At 48.9% G+C, this 16,406-nt stretch overlaps 1 protein-coding gene across 4 annotated transcripts in view; it reads right to left on the bottom strand.

The window, feature by feature from the left end:
* Positions 1-16,406, bottom strand: part of LOC142257722 (synaptosomal-associated protein 23-like) — a 285,299-nt gene that overhangs the window by 259,632 nt on the left and 9,261 nt on the right. For 3 of the 4 annotated variants that reach the window (XR_012727647.1, XM_075329878.1, XM_075329875.1), the window contains exon 1: positions 11,554-11,651. The exons of the other annotated variant lie outside the window; for it this stretch is intronic. The gene's annotated coding sequence lies outside the window, so the exon portion shown is untranslated. Of the gene's footprint in view, positions 1-11,553; positions 11,652-16,406 lie in introns of those variants that run through there. 4 annotated transcript variants of the gene reach the window in all.

Raw genomic sequence — 16,406 nt, forward strand, 5'->3', positions numbered from 1 at the left:
TTTGGACTCCTCAGACCAAAGCACAGATTTCCACTGATCTAATGTCCATTCCTTGTGTTCTTTAGCCCAAACAAGTCTCTTCTGCTTGCTGCCTGTCCTTAGCAGTGGTTTCCTAGCAGCTATTTTACCATGAAGGCCTGCTGCACAAAGTCGTCTCTTAACAGTTGTTCTAGAGATGAGACGGTGTGTCCAAACTTTTGGTCTGTACTGTACCTTTTTATCCTGCACATTATTGAGCCGAGCAGTCCCCAGCCTTGACCTTCGTTCTACCGTCCCATTTCCTAATATGCAATATTTGCTGAACGTTTTCGGCTCGTCTGACCCGGCTTCACCGTTCCTGTAACGTCCGAAGATTCTACGTCTGGATTTTCTTTTTGGATCCCGATGTAAAATGGAAAAAAAGCACCAAGTTTCCACAATGAGTTTTTGATATTCTGCATTGTCACTGCGCATAAAATGCAGCATTTCCCTGTTCCAGCAAACTGGATGGAATGTATAGAAATGTCCTGCCCAATGTGCTTATTTTAATGCAGGGTAAACCGACCTGCAGTGCATGTTTCCAAACCGCAATGAGATAATTTTTCTTGCAAGTACGCAGAGTTTTATGTACGGAATATTCCCATACAACTGCATAAGATGCAGAAAATCTGCAAGTAAAACATGCACGAAGTCCACACAATAAGAATTTGTGCAAAACAAATACCAGGAACTATCAAAAGCAAAGGAGCTTTTTGTAAAAAAAAAAAATGCCATAGCAAAAAAAGAGACAAGAACTGCAGCATCAAAAAGGCATGTGAAAAAGAACGCACTCAAAAGCAAACCAAAAAATGCAAGCTACCTAATAAGTGCAGAAATTCTGCAACATCAAAAACTCTCCTAATACTTCTCCTGGGAACATAGCCTATAGGGTTAATCCCTTTTAGAAATAATGGCATATCCATAGTGTGTAATTTACAAAGACTGATGGAGAGTTGTGCATGCGCAGACAGCTCTCGGCTAGTGACGTGCCGCTCTCCACTGTCTCACCAGACAACTATACCCTGCGGAGGGAGAATATACCCTAGTATATATTTGAAAAGAGCTTTTCAAAGCCTAGTATTTTTAGCCGCACATGCTAATATTTGCTGCTCAAACATGTTAAACATTTCCTATAAAGCAGGACTCTGTACTGGGAGCATCATAGAAGCGTGAAGGAATCAATGGGCTCAGTCAGGAATCTCCCTGCAGATAGCTGCCTGGGTTATTACAAGACACGGGGCCCCATATAGACCTGTACATGGCTGCATGGTCCACAGCAGACAAGCCCACTACAAGGCTTCAAAGATAGGACTCAGATTTGTAACAATGCGTTGAGTAGTCAAATACACATTTTTTATGCCAGTCTTAGGCTACATGCGCACGTGTGCGCTCTGCACCGCACCTAAAAGGTGCGCTTCAGAGCGCAGCTGAAAAGCTCCGTTCTGAAGCGCCTGGTGCCTGCAGAATTCGTGCGCTCTGCATGCTGCCTCCCCCTATAGACAGCATGCAAACCCGTCACTTCTTAGAACGCACACTTCGGGCAGCAGCCGAATCGCTGCGTTCTAATACGCCACGTGCGCACATCTCATGCACAATCTTCATAGATTGTGCTGGGGACGCATGCAGTGAGGCTGTGCGCGCACGTTGCGTACAGTTCACTGCAGAAATTTCTGCAGCGATCTGAAGAGCACATGTGCGCTTTAAATCGCTGCAGAAATGTCCGTAGTGAACCCGATTCCATGCGCTCTGCCTGCAGCTCCTCCCATAGACAGAGCAGGAGCTGCCGGCAAAGCGCAGGAAAGAAGTGACATGTCACTTCTTTTTGCGCAGCGCTTCGGGAGTAGCCGAAGCGCTGCGCTCTAAAACGCCACGTGCGCACGGCCCCTGCACAATCTCCATAGACTGTGCAGGGGACGCAGGACGCATGCAGTTACGCTGCGCTACAAAGCGCAGCGTAACTGCATGTATTTACGCAACGTGCGCACATAGCCTTACAGTGCGGTGCAGAACGCAGCATAACTGCATGCAATACGCACATGTGCGCACATAGCCTTAGGCTATGTGCACATGCTGCAGTTTTGTTCTCCAGCGAAAAACGCACCCTCTGGCCGAAAAAAAAAGCATCAAAAAAACATGTGGTTTTGCCCATGCTTTTTTTTTTTTAACATTGTCAATGGCAAAACAAAGGGAAAAAAAAAGCGCAGAAAAGTAGTGTCTGTAATGACATGGACTCTGTCATTGCCTAGCATGGGTTAAGTTTCTTAAAATTCAGCCAGACATGATGAAAGTTTATTTATAAATGAGGGATAAGCCCCTCATTGTTTCTACAAGACTTTTAGGGTACAGTCTCACTAAACGACATACCAGCGATTCCGACCATGACATGATCTGGTCAGGATCGCTGGTGCGTTGCTACATGGTTGCTGGTGAGCTGTCAATCAGGCAGATCTCACCAGCGAACAGCGACGAGTGGAAACGATGCTGTGCTTGGTAACTAAGGTAAATATCGGGTAACTAAGCAAAATGCTTTGCTTGGTTACCCGATATTTACCTTGGTTACCAGCGCACACCGCTTAGCGCTGCCTCCCTGCACTCATAGCCAGAGTACAAATCGGGTTAATAAGCAAAGCACTTCGCTTAATTACCTGATGTGTACTCTGGCTACGTGTGCAGGGAGCCAGCACTGGCAGCCTGAGAGCAGCGGACGCTAATAACCAAGGTAAATATCGGGTAACCAAGCTAAGCGCTTCTCTTAGTTACCCGATGTTTACCATTGTTACCAGTGTCCGCAGCTTCCAGACGCCAGCTCCCTGCACATTCAGATCGTTGCTCTCTCGATGTCACACACAGCGATGTGTGCTTCACAGCGGGAGAGCAACGAGCAAAAAAATTAACCAGCACTGTGTGTAACGAGCAGAGATCTCACAGCAGGGGCCAGATCGCTGCTCAGTGTCACACACAGCGAGATCGCTAATGAGGTCACTGCTGCGTCACAAAAACCGTGACTCAGCAGCGATCTTGCTATGTGAGAAGTACCCCGTAAGGTACCTTCACACTTTAGCGATGCAGCAGCGATCCGACCAGCGATCTGACCTGGTCAGGATCGCTGCTGCATCGCTACATGGTCGCTGGTGAGCTGTCAATCAGGCAGATCTCACCAGCGACCAGCCCCCAGCCAGCAGCGACGTGCAAGCGACGCTGCGCTTGCACGGAGCCGGCGTCTGGAAGCTGCGGACACTGGTAACTAAGGTAAACATCGGGTATGGTTACCCGATGTTTACCTTAGTTACCAGCTCACACCGCTTAACCTAGCGTGTGTAGGGAAAAGGAGCCGGCACTGGCAGCGTGAGAGCTGCGGAGGCTGGTAACAAAGGTAAATATCGGGTAACCACCTTGGTTACCCGATGTTTACCTTAGTTACAGCTTACCGCAGGCTGTCACATGCCGGCTCCTGCTCCCTGCACATTCAGGATTGTTGCTCTCTCGCTGTCACACACAGCGATGTGTGCTTAACAGCGGGAGAGCAACAATAAAAAAACGAACCAGGGCTGTGTTTAACGAGCAGCGATCTCACAGCAGGGGCCAGATCGCTGCTCAGTATCACACACAGCGAGATCGCTAATGAGGTCACAAAAAACGTGACTCAGTAGCGATCTCGCTGTGTGTGAAGCACCCCTTAGAAATCTAGTGTTAAAGTTCTTGTTGACTCATGTAATTGCCTTGGCCAGTGAAGGTCAGACACCCAGACAAATCAATTATGCGAACCTCCCATTGTATTACTATGTGTATTGCTAGATACGATGTAACTTAGCTGTCTCTCCCTTGTCTCTGCTAGAGACATTTACTACTAGGGATATTTTGTATACGGCTTGAAAGCTAGACAATAAGAGCCCAGTCTTATCCACCAATCGTGAATACCCCAATGGTCTGAATGGAGATCTCAGGGGAATAAGAAGGAGGGCTGTCCATTGCCTGGCTAGACTTTTGCTACATGATACCAATCTAGGATCTGTGGATCCAATTGGCAAGAAATAACCAAACAAGGATTATAATACTACATGGACTTCAGCATCGAATGCAAGGATTTGGCTGAGATATCAAGGACTACCTAAGGAAGGAATCCAGCTTGGGACAATCCAGTCACCTGACTATAGGCTTTGCGGACCTCAGCCAGCTTCCTAAATCTGGCGTTATTTCATTCTCGGTGAGTGCCCGCCGAAAGCGGGGTGCTGCTGGTTTGGAGTAAGTAGCCCTGGAAGCTCTGAGGCACGGACATTCTAATCCCTGGTGAGCCAGCGGAAGGGTGAGAAACTGTTGCCGGTTACATTCTGTGGGTGGTTTTGCTGATTATGTGCCGTATGCCGTTAATTGTTTGGGGATCCAATAAAGTCTTAATATTGTGATTCCCTCACCCTGTGTTGTCTGAGTAGTGTTCCGCCCATGGTTAAGGAGGTCGTGCGTTCAGTTGGGATGAGCCCTGAGCCACGCTGTCTTTCTAAAGGTGGCCGGGCCAGCGGACGAGAGCACCCACTGAACCCAGTGTCTCAAGTCAGTGTGTACATACATTACAGATCCTGAGTTACATCCTGTATTATACTCCAGAGCTGCACTCACTGACCCCCGTGTCTCTACAGTCACTGTGTACATACATTACAGATCCTTAGTTACATCCTGTATAAGGCTATGTGCCCACGCTGCGGAAAATGTGCGGATTTTGCCGTGGATTTCTCGCGGAAAAGCCGCGGATTTTCCAGAAATCTGCAGCACAGCTACTCCCCAGCCATTTCTATGGCATTTGGGAAATGCTGTGCCCACGCTGCGGATTTTTCCGCAGCGGAAATCGTGCGGATTTTCGTGCGGAAAAATCTGCAACATGTCAATTAGGCTATGTGTCCACGGTAGAATGTACCTGCGGATGTTTCTGCATGAAAATCCGCGACTTTCGCGGCAAATCCGCACCTTATTTTTGCCGCGGATTACCGGGAATTTGCCGCGGATTTTGATGCGGATTTTTTTTTTTCACCATTCTATACCCAAAATCCGCATTAAAATCCGCAACAATAATTGACATGCTGCAGATTTTTCCGGATCAAAATCCGCGGAAAAATCCGCAGCATGGACACAGCATTTCCAAAATGCCATTGAAATGGCTTGGAAGTGCCGCTGCTGCAGATCTGCGTAAATCCGCGGCAAATCCGCGGCAAAATCCGCGCAAAATCCGCAGCGTGGACACATAGCCTTATTGTTGCGGATTTTGCCTATTCAATTGAATTTAAAAAAAAAAAACGCAAAATCTGAACCAAAATCAGTGTCAAATCTGCACAAAATCCGCACCTATGAAAAGGTGCGGATTCCAGGGGAAAGCTGCGGATTTTGATGCAGAAAAATCTGCAGATACAGAGTCCCGTGGGCACATAGCCTTATACTCCAGGGCTGCACTCACTGACCCCCGTGTCTCCACAGTGACAAGCTGCTTCTTTTTTTCTACAATCAAAAAACTGTAACTGTAAGGCTATGTGTGCACAGTGAGTTTTTCGCGGCGTTTTTGCGCGTTTTTGGCCTCAAAACTGCATGACTTTGCTTCCCCAGCAAAGTCTATGAGTTTTCATTTTTGCTGTTTTTTTAAGCTGCGTTTTTGAGCTTGAAAAAAAAAAAATGGACATGTCAATTCTTTCGTGCGTTTTTCTGCGTTTTCCGCCCATGCAATGCATTGGAAAAACGCAGCAAAACGCAGAGATCAAAAACGCAGCAAAACGCAGCCAAAAACGCACCAAATCGCGGTTAAAAACGCATGCGTTTTTTATGCGTTTTTTCGTTGCAGGTGCGTTTTTGTGCGTTTTTAGCGGCCAAAAACGCAGCGTCAAAAAAACGCAGCGTGCGCACATAGCCTTTCTGAAATCTCATAGGACATTGCTGAGGAAGGACTGCATGCAGTTTAGGGCCTTAAACTGCACCAAAAAACGAGGTGAAAACGCAACAAAAACACACCATGTGCACAGGGCCTTACCCTTCCATAACCTGGCAATTTATCACCACGCATTTTTTTCCCTTCCTATGACACCTATTATTTTTTTTTTTGCAGGTGGACTTGTACTATTGTTACCTCGAACATCGCCTAAAACAGGTCGAATTTGAGATTGGCGAACAGTTCGATTCGAACACCGCTCATCTCTAGTCAGCACACCAGAAACCAGACCATTGAAAAGGTCTGCGATTGACAGTGGCATCTTCACAGCAGTGATTGGCGCTAGCTCTGGTTTGCTGCTGTTACAAGCAGATTCCAGCTGTAGAGCACAGCCGGCACCTGCCTGGTGTTGGCGCAGTCTCAGCTCCACAGCCAGCAGTACACACACAAACCATCACTGACATAAAATTACAAATTGATTAATTAAATTTGATTTGTATTAAAAGCGACAATTTTTATTTATTTTTTAAGTGATGCATGTCTCTCGGCACATTTTGGATCTAACAATAAAACTAACATCTGTGAGAGGACATTTCATCTGGTATTTGTGCCAATCATTGGTCCATTTCTTAACAGATTACACAGGATTCTCCTCTCTCATCCCTTCCCTTCCCTATTAGGGCAAAGTAGAACCTTTGCCCTAATATATGCCATAGTGCCCATATCCTTACCCACTGTGGGCTAATGCCTATATAATTATGGTAATGACAGAAAATCACATGAATCATTCTGTTTTTCAGCCTTCTAAAAGGTCAGACATTTCTAGGAAGGAGAAAAAATACCCCAAACAATTACCGTAGCTGGCTCAATTCCTGACAGCAAAACCTGATCCAACAGGGAAATATGTGCACAAAACCACAAAATAGAAAGTGTCTGTACACACAGGTTAAAAGAGGAGCAAGGATTTTCTTGATTTGGAAAACCCCCTCTCCCCGAGCACAGTTTGTTTGAACAACAAAAAGCACAAACGTTGCTTTCCTCACCCTCCCTGGGTCCAATGCAGAGTCTCAGCTCTGCTGCTCCTGGCAGCTGTTATTCTCTGCAGTGCTGAGATTACATCACTAGCCCTGCAATCAGTGAGTTCAGCACCTACACCAGAGATGGTGCTATAAACCACCCAGACCGGCTCAGGTCACTGATGGTTATTGTTTACAGCGTTGCAGCCAGACACCAGGAGCAGCAGTGGAAACTCAGCACTGGACCTGGGGAGGGCAAGTAAAGCAAACTTTGTTTTGTTTTTTTTAACGAAACTTCCGCCAAGAAAGAGAGCTTTTCTAAAACTGGAAAACCCCCAGTCTCAGTAACTATATCTGTATTAATCCAATACAGGCAAACCCCCCCCCACCACCAAAAAAAACCCCCGCGTCTATAGCTCCTATGCAAAACAATGTCTCCCTATGGCGATATAATAAAAAATAAACCCTGTACAGCTTGAAGCTGCCGGCAATACAGTGTCGTAACTGCTGCAACTAATCAGTGGCGTCTGGTATTAAAGTGCCACATTTACAGACATCCTTGCTAATCAATTCTGCCAGTAATCGACCTTGACATCTATGGGATTGAAGAGCCAAGATGTACTTGGATTGCAGACACTGCTGTGCCATGTCCATTGTATACCCCGCCAGCCTTTCAACAGTGACAGTGCCGGCCGGGGGTCGAGAAGTGTGAGGCAGCACTCCCTGACCAGCGCACTGTCACTGTTAAAGGGCTGGCAGGACGTGGGGCACGACTCCGCACTTTAACAGTGACCGTGCCAACAAGGAGGAGGGGGTGGAGGGTTGCCTCGCACCCCCCGATCCCCAGCCAGCCCTGTCAGTATAAAAAGAGCTGGCGAAGTGCGGGACATGGCTATGCACTTTAAGCCAGAGTGCTTCAGGTCACCAGAGGTCATACCATGAGAACCCCGTATGACCTCTAGTGAACTCCGTGATGTCACTGCTGCCACCTGGGTCCCCCTTGTCAGTGTTTACCAAAGCCTGGAGATAAGACATTTTCAGTCTTGTTTTATGTTTACTGTACGATATAGACCCACAGACAGCGGCTGTGATTGGTTGCAGGCAGATGCGGTCACACAGGCTGGGGGTGCATCTGACTGCAACCAATCACATGCGCCAGGACTGCTGGTTGGGGGGGGGAAAGCAGTGCATATGGATGAGCGGCCCCAAAAGTGAATAATCAGCCGCAGGAGCAGTGTACAGCCGCGACGGAGTCTTGGTAAGTATAAGCGCTCAGTTCATTCTTATTTTTCCTGTATTGTTTTTTTTATTTTCCAGGAGTTGCCAGATCTGGATCAACATCCGGAATCCCAGGCCCGGGTCCTGCACTTGGGTAAGTTTGAAACCACGCGGATTTGGACTTTTACAGTGCAGATCCACCCACCAGAAGTCTAAAAAAATAAATGACAGTACTGATCCGAAATTATAGCCTCTGTCATACCTCAGAGCTGCATGCATAATTCTGCTGCTCTTACAACTGAACCCTCCCAGCAGAGCAGGCCGGGCAGGTTCTGTGCACACAGCCTACTATGATGATTCAAGTACCTGGGTTTATAGGAATAATCATTACAGAAACTCTCAAGCCGACATCTTTGACCCCCAGAGATCGGCTTGGTGCTGCCGGAAAGCTGCAGACACCAACACATGGGATGGAAGTGAAGAAAAACTCTTCAAATGAATGACCGCCTGTGTACGGGCATGGATGCAGCAGAGTAAGGGGAGCGGGAGACCCCTGCAATAACTGCAACGCATCCATCTAGCTGTGTATTATGCTGCTCTTTATGTAATATGGCAGTCGCCCAGTTGTGCTGGCAACTGCATTATGACCTAAGTAACATGAAAGTGATTGACCGCAGAGGTCTGGTCTCAGAAAACCTCTATCTCCTGTGTGCGGTTTGTTTTAAAAAATAAAGTTTACTAAATAAAAAACAAAAAAAAAAACCACCTCCTCCTCCCCAGGTCCAGTACTTTTTCACCATTGCTTCCGATATCTGTTATTGTCTGCAGCGCTCATCAACAATGCTGCAGCCAGTGAGCTCCACGGCTCTGCCCGAGTTGATGACACGCACTAAACTCACTCATTAGCGGCAGCGTTGTGAATGCAGACAATTACAGATAACAGAAGCAGCAGAGACCTGGGGAGGGGAGTAAACAGCATATTTTTTCTTTAAAAAAAAAAAAAATAAATAAATAACTGAAGGCGGGGGACGGGTTTGTGAAACTGGAAAATCGCTTTACTGGATTATGAATGCAAGTGACTATAAATGCATTGCATTACATGATTTATAAGGTGCGACCAAAAAACAAAAAGGGAAAGTTAGAGTCAAATTCCCATAAGGGCACGAAAATGTTTCAACTTTTTCGAACCTTTTTAAAAAGTTTTGTGCACAAAATTGAGAACCCCCATTAGTCCTGCAGATTTGCAAGAATTTACAAGGTTTCTTCCATTTGGACAAAATGTGAAAGCTGCAGCCTCGCGGGATGAGGGGGCTGCGGTATTTTCCCCCCTCCCCTGGGGCTCATTTAATGAACTTTCCCTTTGTCTCTAAGTTTCACTCTCACTTTTACGCTATAAATACTGATGCAAAATAATCTCCGAAAATATCAACTTTTTTCCCTCTAAATGCAAATGTTGGGTCTCTGTACACTTTTGCATCGTACGGCTTTACTGGATCGTTGTTTCCTTGCACATTCAAATTTGATGTGATCATAATCAGCTGCAGTCAGAAAGTCCTAGTGAGCTCACTGACGGATTCTCAGTTGTCTCACTGCGCGCCAGCGAAAGAGGATATAAAGGGTAAACTGTGCACAGTTTTTAACGTGACCCAATTGGAAAAATGATTTTTAGCCACAAAGATGTGCCTTTTTGTCACATAAAAATGCCTACATAAAGGGGGAGTGCGGAGGGTAAAGAGGAGGGGTGGAGATGCGGAGGACCCGGAGGGTAAAGAGAAAGGGGGAGGAGGACCCAGAGGGTAAAGAGAAAGGGGGGGGGGGACCCAGAGGGTAAAGAGAAAGGGGGGGGGGACCCAGAGGGTAAAGAGAAAGGGGGGGGGGGACCCAGAGGGTAAAGAGAAAGGGGGGGGGGGACCCAGAGGGTAAAGAGAAAGGGGGGGGGGGACCCAGAGGGTAAAGAGAAAGGGGGGGGGGGACCCAGAGGGTAAAGAGAAAGGGGGGGGGGACCCAGAGGGTAAAGAGAAAGGGGGGGGGGGACCCAGAGGGTAAAGAGAAAGGGGGGGGGGACCCAGAGGGTAAAGAGAAAGGGGGGGGGGACCCAGAGGGTAAAGAGAAAGGGGGGGGGGGACCCAGAGGGTAAAGAGAAAGGGGGGGGGGGGACCCAGAGGGTAAAGAGAAAGGGGGGGGGACCCAGAGGGTAAAGAGAAAGGGGGGGGGGACCCAGAGGGTAAAGAGAAAGGGGGGGGGGGGACCCAGAGGGTAAAGAGAAAGGGGGGGGGGGACCCAGAGGGTAAAGAGAAAGGGGGGGGGGGACCCAGAGGGTAAAGAGAAAGGGGGGGGGGGACCCAGAGGGTAAAGAGAAAGGGGGGGGGGGGGGGACCCAGAGGGTAAAAAGAAAGGGGGGGGGGACCCAGAGGGTAAAAAGAAAGGGGGGGGGGACCCAGAGGGTAAAGAGAAAGGGGGGGGGGGGACCCAGAGGGTAAAGAGAAAGGGGGGGGGGACCCAGAGGGTAAAGAGAAAGGGGGGGGGGACCCAGAGGGTAAAGAGAAAGGGGGGGGGGACCCAGAGGGTAAAGAGAAAGGGGGAGGGGACCCAGAGGGTAAAGAGAAAGGGGGAGGGGACCCAGAGGGTAAAGAGAAAGGGGGAGGGGACCCAGAGGGTAAAGAGAAAGGGGGAGGGGACCCAGAGGGTAAAGAGAAAGGGGGGGGGGGGACCCAGAGGGTAAAGAGAAAGGGGGGGGGGGGACCCAGAGGGTAAAGAGAAAGGGGGGGGGGGACCCAGAGGGTAAAGAGAAAGGGGGGGGGGACCCAGAGGGTAAAGAGAAAGGGGGGGGGGGACCCAGAGGGTAAAGAGAAAGGGGGGGGGGGGACCCAGAGGGTAAAGAGAAAGGGGGGGGGGACCCAGAGGGTAAAGAGAAAGGGGGGGGGGGGAGACCCAGAGGGTAAAGAGAAAGGGGGGGGGGGAGACCCAGAGGGTAAAGAGAAGGGGGGGGGGGTAAAGAAGAAGGGGACGCGGAGGTAATGAGGCTGTAACCACTGGTAACGATAATTTAAAAAAAAAAGTGTAAAAACCATGAACCCTGTACAGTGAGGTTCGCCATAGAGAGCGCACATTGCGGTACCATAACACAGTGCAAGCCCGAAAAACACAAACTGGAGCCACTTATATTGGGGGAGGGGAGGTAACACAGAACTAGGGACCCCCCGACCTGTGCCTGTCACGTGACATCGCCATATCACCGTCACTGGGCAGCAGCTGTCCTGGAGCCCCCAGCTCTGCCCCTTACTGGTCCCAGGAGGAAGTACACAAACAAGAAGCAGCGCCGCCACACGTCACTCCCCTCCACACAGCGCTGCGCCTTGTAGTCCCACACCCCGCGCCCGCCCTGGCGCCGTGTACCTGGTGTATCCCTGCTCCGCGTCCTGTTCTCTCCACACACACAGATACGGCCACCGGAAGCCGGGAGGAAACTTCTGCCAGACTCTTCTCCCGTCCGTCATACGCCACGCCCACACCTCTACTTGTGACCAATGAGCGCTCAGCGCTCTCCTGCCGCGGCCAATAGCAGCAGAGCTTCCGTCAGACTGCGGTGTGAGTGACAGGTGGTGGAGTGTGAAGACATGTAGCTGTTCCTTCCTGCCGGGAGTTTCCCCCTCTGCAGGGAGCTCCGCACAGCCCGGGCAGCGCCTGCTGCGACACCACACCGTATGGGGACTGCTGTAACCCCTTCCTGCCGGGGACAATTTCCCTTTTTGTCCTTTAGCTTTCCCCCCTTCCCAGTCTCATCTCTGAGTTGTATATTTTGATCAGACAATTAGGCTGTGTGCACACAGGGCGTTTTTATCACAGTTTTTGATGCAATTTTTTAAAGTGATTTGTCAAAACTGCAAAAAAATCCTTATGGCAGCAAAGTGAATGAGAATCCTGGAGTGTTGTGCACATGTTGTTGAGTGTTTTTTTCCTTGCAGATTTGGTGCAGAAAATACCCTGCAGATGTCAATTCTGTCAGCATTTTTGTAGCATGATTTAAATTTGAAAAACACATGCAACAAAGAAAACTTTTGGCAGCCGCGTTTTTCCTGCCAAGAGATGCAGAAATTGCTGCAAACACTCACTGTGTGCACATAGCCTTATGGACCAGTGACACCAACTATGCCTTTTTTCTAACCCTAAGGCTATGTGTCCACGGGAGAATGTAGCTGCAGATTTTTCGGCATCAAAATCCGCAGCTTTCCCGCAAAATCCGCAGGTGCGGATTTGCCGCAGATTTGATGCGGATTTTGCGTTTTTTTTTTTCTTTTCAATTTTAAAGGCAAAATCCGGATGAAAATCCGCAACAATAATTGACATGTTGCAGATTTTTCCGGATCAAAATCCGCACGAAATCCGCTGCGGAAAAATCCGCAGCATGGGCACAGCATTTCCAAAATGCCATAGAAATGGCTGGGAAGTACCTGTGCTACAGATTTTCGGGAAATCCGCGGCTTTTCCGCGAGAAATCCGCGGCAAAATCCACGCATTTTCCGCAGCGTGGGCACATAGCCTAAGGGTGCGACCGCACTTTGGTTTTTACCTGCTTTTTTGCTGCTTTTTCAACTGCAGCGTTTAATGCCAAAATGGATGTGTTCTGCTTTTCAAGCAAAGTCTATGGGAATTTGGTTTTCTTGAATGCACTTTGCAGTTCAAACTGCAGCCTTTTTGTGGCAGAAATTTGGGCAAAAACTCAGCTTTGCAGTGCAAAACCCAAATGGCAAAAACAATTGACATGCAGCAAAAAAGCAGGTAAAAAGCAAAGTGCGGTCGCACCCTAAAGGGTCCTTTACACACTGCGACATCGTTAGTGATGTGACCGGCGCTATAAAACGACCTATGTGCGATCTCGGCAGATCGCATCTGCAATCTCGTGTCACATCGCTAACGAGATCGCTAGCGATGTCGCAGCGTGTAAAGCACCCTTTACCCTTTAGGCTATGTTGCCCAAGGGAAATTAAACCTGCGGATTTTCAAGATAAATCCACAGGTTTAATTTCCCATGGGTATTTTGACGCAGATTTTCAGAAATCTGCATGTTCATTGTGAAGCCAGCAAAGTCTATGAGAATTCAGAAGTGCTGTGTCCACGTTGCTTATTTTTTTCCTTGCGTATTTGGTGCAGATTTCTTTTTTTCTGCACCAAATAGGCACAGCACTTCTGAATTCTCATAGACTTTGCTGGCTTCACAATGGACATGCAGATTTTGCTGCAGATTTCTGAAAATATCTGTCAAAAGTAGTGTGGGCACTGGGCCTAACAGCACAGGTCTGCAGGAGTAACATGGTTTGAAAAAGATGGTAATAAATAGCAAGCTTTCCAGACTACTCAGGTCTCTTCATCAGGCTCCTTAGCAGAGCAGAGACCTGAGTAGTCTGGAAAGCTTGCTATTTATTACCATCTTTTCAGTTAGCCATTAAAAGGTATCCACCACTGAGGACTTCAGTTCTTTTACACAATTTTTTTTATCTGTACTGGCCAACACGGTACAAAGATATATTTTTGTGTATTGAAGTGATTCTCCTGGGCAGATGGAAAAGAAGGGAATTTTGTTTACTTACCGTAAATTCCTTTTCTTCTAGCTCCAATTGGGAGACCCAGACAATTGGGTGTATAGCTATTGCCTCTGGAGGCCACACAAAGTATTACACTTAAAAGTGTAAGGCCCCTCCCCTTCTGGCTATACACCCCCAGTGGGATCACTGGCTCACCAGTTTTAGTGCCAAAGCAAGAAGGAGGAAAGCCAATAACTGGTTTAAAGACCAATTCAATCCGAGGAAACATCGGAGAACTGAACCATACCACATGAACAACATGTGTACCCGAAAAAAAACCCCCAGAAAACAGGGCGGGTGCTGGGTCTCCCAATTGGAGCTAGAAGAAAAGGAATTTACGGTAAGTAAACAAAATTCCCTTCTTCTTTTTCGCTCCTAATTGGGAGACCCAGACAATTGGGACGTCCAAAAGCAGTCCCTGGGTGGGTAAAAGAATACCTCGTGATAGGGCCGTCAAACAGCCCTTCCCTACAGGTGGGCAATCGCCGCCTGAAGGACTTATCTACCTAGGCTGGCGTCTGCCAAAGCGTAGGTATGCACCTGAAAATGCTTGGTAAAAGTATGCAGACTCAATCAGGTAGGTGCCTGACACACCTGCTGAGCCGTAGCCTGGTGCCGTAATGCCCAGGATGCACCCACGGCTCTGGTAGAATGGGCCTTCAGCCTTGAGAGAACCAGAAGCCCAGAAGAACTGTAGGTTTCAAGAATTGGTTCCTCGATCCCCCGAGCCAGGGTGGATTCAGAAGCTTGCGACTGTTTACGCCGACCAGCGACAAGGATAAAGAGTGCATCCGGGTGGCGCAGGAGCGCCATGCGGGAAGTAGAACCTGAGTGCTCTCACCAGAACCAACAGATGCAAATCCTTCTGAAATTGATGGACTGGACGAGGGCACAAAGAAGGTGAGGTGATATCCTGATTGATATGAAAGAGGGATACCACCTTAGGGAGAAATTCCGGAATCGGACGCAGAACTACCCTGTCCTGGTGAAGGACCAGGAAGGGAGATTTGTATGAGAGCGTTGCTAGCTCGGAAACTCTCCCAAGAGACGAGACCGTTACTAGAAGGCCACTTCCCGAGAAAGCGGGAAGGGAGACCTCTTTCAAAGGCTCGAAAGGCGGCATCTGGAGAGCAATTAGAACCTTGTTCAGATCCCAGGGCTCTGACGGCCGCCTGTACGGAGTGCTGAGAAGACAAACTCCCCGTAGGAACGTGCGTACCTGAGGAAGTCGTTTCTGAAAAAATACAGATAGCGCTGAGACTTGTCCCTGAAGGGAACTGAGCGACAACCCTTTTTCCAACCTAGATTGCAGGAAAGAAGGAAACATGGACGATGCAACCGGCCAGGGAGAAACACCCTGCGCCGAGCACTGAGATAAGAATATCTTCCACGTCCTGTGGTCAATCTTGGCGGACGTTGGTATGCTAGCCTGTCTCATGGTGGCAACCACGTCCTGAGGTAACCCTGACGACACTAGGTTCCAGGACTCAATGCCACACCATCAGGTTGAGGGCCTTAGAATTCAAATGGAAGAATGGCCCTTGAGACAGCCAGTCTGATTGGTCTGGTAGTGCCCCCGGGTAGCCTACCGTGAGGCACCACAGAACCGGGAACCACAACACCCTCGGCCAATCTGTAGCGACGAGGATGGCGCGGCCGCAGTCGGTCCTGATCTAACGCAGCACTCTGGGCAACAATGCTAGAGGTGGCACATAAGGTAGCTGGAACTGCGACCAATGCTGAACTAAGGCGTCTGCCGCCAGAGCTCGATGATTGTGAAACCGTGCCATGAAGCTGGCACATTGTTGTTGTGCCGTGACGCCATTAGATCGACGTCCGGCCTCTGTCAGCGGCGCCAGATCTCCTGAAACCCGTCCGGGTGAAGAGACCATACTCTTTCGGCCACACCCCGGCGACTTAGGAAGTCAGCTTCCTAGTTTTCCACGCCTGGGATGTGAACTGTGGATATGGTGGATGCCGTGTCTTCCACCCATATCAGAACCTGCCGGACTTCCTGGAAGGCTTGTCGGTTGCGCGTTCTTCCTTGGTGGTTGATGTATGCCACCGCTGTGGAGTTGTCCGACTGAAGTCGGATTTGCTTGCTTTCCAGCTGCTGTTGGAAGGTTTGTAGGGCAAGATACACTGCTCTGTGTTCAAGAACATTGATCTGAAGGGTGGACTGTTGCTGAGTCCACGTACCCTGAGCGCTGTGGTGGAGAAAAAACTGCTCCCCACCCTGATCGACTCGCGTCTGTCGTAACTATCGCCCAGGATGGGGATAGGAAGGACCTTCTTTTTGACCATGAGGTGGGAAGAAGCCACCACCGTAGAGATTCCTTGGCCGCCTGAGAAAGAAGCCGACTCTGTTGAGGGAGGTCGACTCCCCGTCCCATTGGCGGAGAATGTCACATTGTAGTGGACGCAGATGAAACTGCGCGAAAAGAACTGCCTCCATTGCTACCATCTTACGTAGGAAGTGCATGGGGCGTCTCAATGTGCGCGACTGGTTCTTAAAGAAGAGATTGCAGCCCGTAGTGAATGCTGTTTGTCTAGCGGAAGCTTCACTATCGCTGAGAGAGTATGAAACTCCATGTCTAGATATGTTAGCGATAGGGTCGGGGTCGGATCTGACTTTAAAAAGTTGATGATCCACCCAAAACTCTAGAG

This window comes from Anomaloglossus baeobatrachus, chromosome 12 (genome assembly GCF_048569485.1).
Source record: "Anomaloglossus baeobatrachus isolate aAnoBae1 chromosome 12, aAnoBae1.hap1, whole genome shotgun sequence".
NCBI classification, from domain to species: domain Eukaryota; kingdom Metazoa; phylum Chordata; class Amphibia; order Anura; family Aromobatidae; genus Anomaloglossus; species Anomaloglossus baeobatrachus.